Source organism: Cnephaeus nilssonii (assembly GCF_951640355.1).
Source record: "Cnephaeus nilssonii genome assembly, chromosome: 2".
Lineage (NCBI taxonomy): Eukaryota > Metazoa > Chordata > Mammalia > Chiroptera > Vespertilionidae > Cnephaeus > Cnephaeus nilssonii.
Genome location: NC_137073.1, coordinates 87,572,173 through 87,580,801, shown reverse-complemented (window position 1 = coordinate 87,580,801; position 8,629 = coordinate 87,572,173). Strand labels below are relative to the sequence as shown.

At 43.5% G+C, this 8,629-nt stretch overlaps 1 pseudogene across 1 annotated transcript; it reads left to right on the top strand.

The window, feature by feature from the left end:
- The first annotated feature begins 4,317 nt into the window (after nucleotides 1–4,317).
- Nucleotides 4,318–8,318, top strand: LOC307114982 (proline-rich protein 3-like; annotated as a pseudogene). The gene is made up of 4 exons: nucleotides 4,318–4,363; nucleotides 5,246–5,297; nucleotides 7,517–7,762; nucleotides 7,924–8,318. The product of its transcript is annotated as a proline-rich protein 3-like (transcript).
- The last annotated feature ends 311 nt before the right edge of the window (nucleotides 8,319–8,629 follow it).

Here is an 8,629-nt window from a genome sequence, read left to right as displayed (position 1 = left end):
AGGTGATAATGGATTGTGGCTAGACAGAGTGTGGGGATGTGAAGACCCCTTTCTCAGCCACAAAAGACCACAGGCAGCAAATCAAAATGGAAAAGGAGATTTGGTCTCTTGTTCCCAATTCTTAACTTGGAAATTATTTATTTCTGTCTTTTACTGACACTTGCAACTATGTATGCACTAACACAATCTCTATGGGAAGTAGAATGATGTTGGCCGGGTCAAGAGTTCTTGATGCTGTCTGAATATCAGTCACTCCAGGTGACTGTTTCTTGTACTCCAATTCAGAAGGTCTGGGGTAGGCATTGTGTTGCCAAGTTGCACAGATGAATGTGATGTGCAGTCCTCAAGTTTACAGAAGGTGCTGCGGGTATAAAGGGAGGCCTCCTTAAGGGAGTCTTGTCCTGGTAAAACTGGATTTCAGCAGCCTTTGGCTCTGCTCCAAATCTAGCCACCAGATCTAGCTCCTGCAGCCAATACTAGAGTGCCTGTGCAATACTAGAGTGCTCAACCAGATGGCCCAGTGCATCCTGAGCTGGTTCATTCAGTCCCTTCCAATATTGCAAGGAATCTATCCCATCCCACCCTAGATACCAGGAAGATAGCAAGATGGAAGGCACACCTTATGTGCTTCTGCAAGTTTTCTGTTTGAGAATCTTAATGCATGTTTACACATATACTTAAAATATTAATATTTAAAATGTAATTAAAAGATTTAAACTCATTTTAATACTAAAGGAAGACAAACAATAATGCCCATCTGAGTCACTCAAGTTAAGAGAATTGTTGGTTGGTATAATTCATTAATATTGAGAGAAATTTCCACGTGCCTCATTTTCTTGGGGACACCCAATGGGGCAATGCTATAAAGTGAGGGACAGAGATTAGCACACATTTGACACTCTCAGAACTAGAGATGTAGATAGCGGAGTAGGTGGGTCCACCTCAGGTGAGAGCTCATGGACAACAAGACCTACAGTGTCTCAGTGTGAAGCCCCAAGGAAAGGCCTGGATTCTGCTGGCGGAGTCTCTGGGGATGGAGTCTTACTTCTTATCCCCATGGCAGGTTCCCATCTGAAACAGTATTTCTAAGCATTGACACTCACATCTGAGGCCAGACATTTCTTGGTTTGGGAGCTATCCTGTGCTTTGTATGATATTTAGAAACATCCCTGGGTTCCACCTACTAGATCCCAGGAGTGTCCCCCTCCCCAGTTGTAACTGAAATGTATCCAGACATTGCTAGGTGTCCTATAGATATCAAAATCACCTCCCGTTAAGAACTATGGATCCCAGAAGACATCAAAACCACTGCTTTGCCTTTAGCACCTATCTGACAAGTTGGTAAGGTAAGAGATTGGAGTGCTTCCCTTTCTGTAGGATATTACAAATAGCCAAACTTCCCCATATGGTTGAAGGAGAGCAGAATTCCCACTCCAAAATATATCACTTTGGCATGAGGATAATTTTGAGCTACAGCCAATCAAAACCCAGCAGGTTCAGGAAAAGCTCTTTACTCCCCCTCAACTGCCTAAATTTCCATCAGGAATAGAGCCTGTATCTGGAAGACAGCTATTATCACAGACCCTTTTCACCTAGGAGACTGATCTGCAACCTTTGTCTTCCAGCACCTCCTTCACCTTTCTGTGAATAAGCTTCCTCCCTGTTATGTCCCCACACCCCACTTCTTTCCTTAGATCAGCATGTTATGTAAGTCTCAATTACCTGGTTACCTTTTGGGTCCCATATCTTGGGGGCTTCCATATGTACAAAATTAGTTTTTCTTTTGTTAATCTGTCTTATGCCAACTTGATTATTAGACCAGCTAAAGAACCTTACAAGGTAAGAATGGAACATTTTTCTCCCCAACATGACACATCAACAGTCCTAAACAAAAGTAATTTCTGACTTCTATGTTCAAAAGAAAATACTAGTAGATATTATTTGTCCATTTTGTTGACATGAAGGACAGATAAACATTTGTCTAATTTTGGCTTTCTCTCATACTCTTCATGCCAGGAAATACTAACCTCATTCAATCCTTATACACACTGTCACTGAATAGGAAGGTTTCAATGGTATATTTTAATGAAAACATCAATCTCAGAAAAATAAATTATTTCACATACTAGAGGCACAGAGGGGTGTGTCCCTCAGCCCAGCCTGCACCCTTTCCAATCTGGGACCCCTTGAGGGATGTCCGACTGCGCGTTTAGGCCCGATCCTGGTAGGATCAGGCCTAAACGGGCAGTCGGACATCCCTCTCACAGTCCAGGACTGCTGGCTCCCAAACTGCTCACCTGCCTGCCTTCCTGATTGCCCCTAACCATTTCTGCCTGCCAGCCTGATCACCCCCTAACCACTCCCCTGCCAACCTGATTGTCCCTAACTGCCCTCCCCTGCAGGCCTGGTCCCCCGCAACTGCTCTCCCCTGCAGGCCTAGGTCCCCCCCAACTGCCCTTCCCTGCAGGCCCAGTCGTCCCCAACTTCCCTCCTCTGCCAACCTGGTCACCCCTAACTGCCCTCCCCTGCAGGCTTGATGGCCCCCAACTGCCCTCCCTTGCAGGCCTGGTCCCTCCCAACTGCCCTCCTCTGCTGGCCATCTTGTGTCCACATGGGGGCAGCCATCTTTGACCATATGGGAGCAGCCATCTTGTGTGTTGGAGTGATGGTCAATTTGCATATTACTCTTTTATTAGATAGGATATCTCCAAGTGAATTCTAAGTGGATATAACTGAATGTATGTATATGTTGTCTCATAAAAGTAAAATGTTCATGAACACCCAACACACATGTTATCAGTGAAAGACAGTGTTGAGAGAAACAGACCCAAAATGGAGTCACTTGTACTAAGCCCCACATCTGCAAATCAAAACTTAATACCTGACCTTACTACAGTTTCCACCTCTCCCAGAAATGTAATATTTAACCAGTCAATCTGGAATAGCATGCTCAATACCAGGGAATTAATCGCCTGGTAGACCCCTGCCTTCCCCTAAGGCAGTGGTCGGCAAACTGTGGCTCCCAAGCCACATGCAGTTCTCGAGCCTTGGTTTGCCACTATGTTGACTAATGAGTTTGCCAACCACTGCCTTAGGGAAAAACACTTAAAAAACATTTTAATAATGTACTAATGTCTTTAACCTGAAGTCACAATTTCTGGGTAAGGGTAATGCCTTACACAGTGGTCGGCAAACTTATTAGTCAACATAGCAGCAAACCGCGGCTTGCGAGCCGCAGTTTGCTGACCACTGCCCTAAGGGAAGGAGATCTTGCCTCAATTTAATCTTTTAACTTCCTTTCCCCTTCTTTCTGACTTTAAAAGCCTTCCACTTTTTACAGCTCTCAGATCTCCTGTCTGTTTGGTAGATGTGATGCTACCTGCTTCATGAATCCTTGAATAAAGCCAATGAGATCCTCAAATTTGCTCAGTTGAATTTCATTTTCTAGTAGATTTGGTGGTAACAGTGGAATCTGAAGTGAATTGCTGATAACTTTGGGGACAATGAGAAACACAGGTTTTTAGTTTTCTATGTTTTTCTTGCCATTTCTGGGGGTTGTTGGTAAATTCCTCCTGGTTCTGATCTAATTGGCTTTCCAGTCCCAATTCCCTTTTTGTCAGCAAACTCAGTCCAGGACACAGTTCTCATTTTTGGGGTCTGCAGGTTCTGTCTTTTCCCCAGTACCAACTTCTACATTGGGAATTGCTGGAGGTATGTAGTCTGCAGTCACATCTAAACCCTAACCTTTGTTTCTGTCCCTAGATACCACACTGGTGCAGCTGCATTTCCCCATTTGTTTGTAAATCTTCTGCAATCCCCACTCCTTGGGCTCTGCTGGTTCAATCCATTCCCCAGTGCCTAATTTGCTGGTTACTGTTGATATGTTAATAGGCCCATGCAATAAAGGCTATTGCCAGCAGGGATCTCAGAAAGCAAAAAGCCACAAAAATTGGTGGGCATGAGGGAAGCACTTAAAAGCTGTTAGAGTACCCAGACTCTGTTAGGATAACGTGGTCATAGAATGGGTTAGCTTGACACCAAGTGGCCTGTCAACCTCATGAAAATGTGTGTGCAATGAGATAGACTGTAAAATATCACATAATTCACAATCCAGTGGTACTTCTTTTTTAGGTATTATTTTGGCTCTGAAAGATCCAAAGGCTTAGCTAATAATAATAATAGGTTCTTTAAAATCCAAAAAGTAGAGCATACCACTTTCTGACAAACCTGCTTATTTTATGTGTAAGAGACTTGGTCCCAGAAGCTGTAGACATATACAAAAATTGTAAAACCTTACTAAAAACAAACTTCAATGGAATGTCGCAATTAGAGAAGATTGTTCACCTAAAAAGAGTGCTTGAAAGTAAGAGATCCTGCCCAGCCGGTGTTGCTCAATGGTTGAGCGTTGACCCAGGAACCAGGAGATCAGGGTTCCATTCCAGGTCACGGTGCTTGCCTGGGTTGCAGGCTCAATCCTCAGCAGGGGGCGTGCAGGACACAGTTCATTGATGATGTTCCTCTCTTATTCATGCTTCTCTCTATTGCTCTTTTCCTCTCTCTCTAAAAATCAATAAAATATATATATTTTTAACAACAGTTTGGTTTAGCTATCTAAACCAAATTAGATACCTATTTTTATTGGTACACAGAAGCTTCCAAAGGGCTTCAAAATTCCAAACATAGCTTCATTAAGATATTGATTGCAAAAGGCTAATGAAAATTTAAAGACACAAGATTGTAAACAAAAGTTCAGCAAAACTTTAGCCTTATAGATACAACAGCTCCAAGGCCAGAGACCTAAAATAACACTGGGTCTCCACCTGGCACCCTCCTGGGGGTCCATCATTAACCACAGTCCCAGGGGTCGACGTCTCAGTTGTAATCAATTGGGACACTGGAAAAGAGATTTCCCAAAAAGCCTATGCAAATTTTCAACACTGTTTTGAATGCCCACATATCTACTCCCAAAGGAGAACTCCTGCAAGGGCCTCTCTCAGAGTGGACAAAACTCTGAGGGATTTTTTTGGTAAACTTCTGTCTTATTTTCCTTAAACAGCCAGGGGAATTAAAATTATTCAAAACTGTATAGAACATTTTTCATTCTGCTCCCCTAAGGTAAAGTGAAACCATGTTGAGGGTTAGGGGTGGGAACCTTCTGAAGCCTTTGTGGAAAGGTTTGCTAAAACATCCCAAAGGCAAACAGCTCTAAATCTAGAACACAGAAACCTTTTGATTGCCATTTTAGATGGAAATCTTCTCCCTGATATAAAAAAGCAAATTGAAGATAATGTAGTTGGGTGAGTAGATCAACCTATGATGTCACTTAGGCTGCAACCCAATTCCTTGAGGAACTGAGAGCAACTGTCCTTATCTGACACATTTTTGCACAACTAGAAATGCAGCTCTAGAGGCCTTTCAAAATCCACCCACGGGCCTTAAGGAAACAGTCTTCCTTAGAGGAACTCGCTTTATTTCCCTGTGCCTTTGAGATGTAAATGTTAGCTCTTATCTAGTCCATCTCTTTAAAGTACCAACTTCAGGGAGGTAATTCTTATCAGAAAAAAGAACAAAAGTGGGAAAGGTCATTGGAAACTTAGGTGAAGGAAAAATTATTTGTCTTCTCCACAAATATTAGTAAAAAGCTTTAGCCATCTGAGCAGGTAACTTTAACTTATTCCATCTGCAAAAAAAAACAATGTCGAGCCAACTTCTGTTATAACTAGTGAGTTTTGTGATATTGTACCTGATTCATGGCAGTAATTTTAAAAACAGAAGCTATAAGGTCTCTATGTCTTTCTGAATGTTTATGTGCATCTACATATCTGTGCTGTATATGTATGGTATTATTTCTACCTATGGATGATAATGCCAAAATTAATTTGTAAAAGAGCTCTATTTAATTGACTTAAAGAAAATTAAGTGCTTATGTAAATTACTTTTCACAGAAATATCATCCAAACTAACCCAAATGAATACAAGGCTTACACAATCAAGGAAGTATTTGGTATCAAACCCAGTTTACACCCTAGCCGGTTTGGCTCAGTGGATAGAGTATCGGCCCTTGGACTGTAGGGTGCCGGGTTCGATTCCAGGCAAGGGCAGGTACCTTGGTTGCAGGTTCCCTGGCTCTGGTTGGGGTACATGCAGGAGGTAACCAATCGATGTGTCTCTCTCACATCTATGTTTCTCTCCGTCTCTCCCTCTCCCTTCCACTCTCTAAAAATCAATGGAAAAATATCCTTGGATGAGGATTAACAAAAACAACAAAAGTTTATGTTTGATAGCATAATTAAAACAGGCATGTTTTTAGAGTTATCAGCCTTAAATATAATAATTTTATTCTACTAAAGGTCAGATAAGTTCATGTTATCCTTACAAAATTTGTCAGCAAGAAAAATAGCGTGGGATGATGGCTGACTTTGGTTAATGTCTAAACATATTCATAAATTGCCAATCTATAGAATGCTGGTGCAACAGACAGTTCACAATTATTTACTTTTTCATTTTTGCTAGAAATTAAGATTTTTAGGGTTCAATTTTTAATATATGTAACTAAAGCTACTAGACATAATAAGGAAAAGATGGGATATGTTACAGTTACTGCTCAGATGGCTATTTTCCATGTGCAAGGAAAATAGGAGATGTGGTTTAGATTTTTTTTTTAAGTATGAAGGATGGCCGTAACCAGTTTGGCTCAGTGGATAGAGCATCGGCCTGCGGATTGAAGGGTCCCAGGTTCGATTCCGGTCAAGGGCATGTACCTTGGTTGCAGGCACATCCCCAATAAGGTGTGTGCAGGAAGCAGCTGATGGATGTTTCTCTCTCATCAATGTTCTAACTCTCTATCCCTCTCCCTTCCTCTCTGTAAAAAAATCAATAAAATATAATAATAATAAAAAAGTATGAAGGATGGAGATACTGTCCACAAATCTCCTTAAAGACGAAGTACTTTTGCAGGAACACTTTTGTGAAAACACCAGAGTAAAACCACAACTTTCTGTGACAAATAAATTTAAAATGCACATTATTAAAAATCTGATGAGAATTCATTATAATAAAAAACATATATTTATATACATTTATATACTAGAGGCCAAGTGCATGAAATTCGTGCACAGGTAGAGTCCCTGGGCCTGGCCAGTGATCAGGGCTGGTCAGGTTCCCCGCCTCCCTGCCTCCTCCTTCCCTCTCTCCCTCAGCGCCCTGCCACAGCCACCGCCACTGGTCGCCTGCCATGTTCCGTGCTGCCCCCTAGTGGTCAGCACACATCATAGCAAGCGATTGAACTCCTGTTCTCCTGATAGAACTCCTGAGGGGACACTTTGCATATTAGCCTTTTATATAGAGAGATATTTATAATAAAAATGTGGACCCTCTCCTACCTGGTTAGTGGCATATTCGTTTGATACAATGTTTCCCAGGGAGAATTTGGTAATAGCTAATGCAATTTAATTCTACCAACTCACTGGTAGTGTAATGCTACTATTAGAAATTTGCCCTAAAATAATGCAAAAAGGCCGCCCGGCCGCTGCAGCCATTGCTGCCACCATGATGACAAAACAGAAGAAGCAGACTTAGCTGCAGCCGCAGTCCCCCCACCCCCACCCCCACCCCAGGTGCCCAAGCAAGAGGAGGCTGAGGACGAAGGCTACGGGTGGCCTGCAGGACCACCTAGCCTTCTGAGCCCTCCCCCCATGGCCAATGGAAAGCCTGGTGACCACAAGTCAGCCCTAACTGGAACCCATTCCCATGTCCACCATCAGTAGAATGGATAAATAAGCTGTGTGTGTGCATGCAATGAGATACATACTACACTGCAATGAAAACAAGCAAACTCCTCCTACAGGCAACCTGGACGAATCTCACGAGCACGATGTTGAGCGAAAGGAGCCAGACACAAAAGAATACAGACTCTTTTTGCAGAGGTCCCCCAGGATCAAGGGGACTGATGATTCCACCACTGCTGAGTCTTCCACCTCCTCCCCAGGGCAGAGGCCCAATTTGGGGAGGCTTAGGCCACAAGTCTCACCCACATGGTCACGGTTGGTGGGGGGTCAGTGCTGAGTCTCCTTTTCCTGGGCCAGACCAGGTAGTCCCCACAGGGGAGGCTTTCACAAAGAACGGAGACATTCTCAAAGGCTCAAAAGCTGGTTGCGTGTCAAGAATACCTGCTCCCCCCACCCCCCAAGGATGAACTCCAGGTTATGGAAGACAAATCTAACTGCCCAGTCTGCTGACACTTTGCTAAAAAAGGCCTCTGTCGATATGAGGACCTCTGTGCCTTTTATCCCCTACACTTCAATGGACCTCCTCTGTGAGACTGTGCCTTCCCAGTGGAGCTGGAGGGAGCCCTTGTGACCTAGCAGCCATGTATTTCCCAGTGGCAGCTACTGTGAAGCTGTTCCACCACCCTCAGTCAATAACACCTTCCCCCGTCCACCACCTCCCCCATTTGGGGTTCAGAGTTGTGTTTCATCACTGGGGTGAGGTGTGCACTTTTTCTGATGATCCAGCCTCCAGAGACTCGCCTTCAGGATCCCATCTTTGCTCCCTCAACTGCCTCCTGGGTCCTCTTCTCCCTGGCCACTGACCGCTGAGCAGGAGACATATTTGGTGTTGCTCCTTGTGC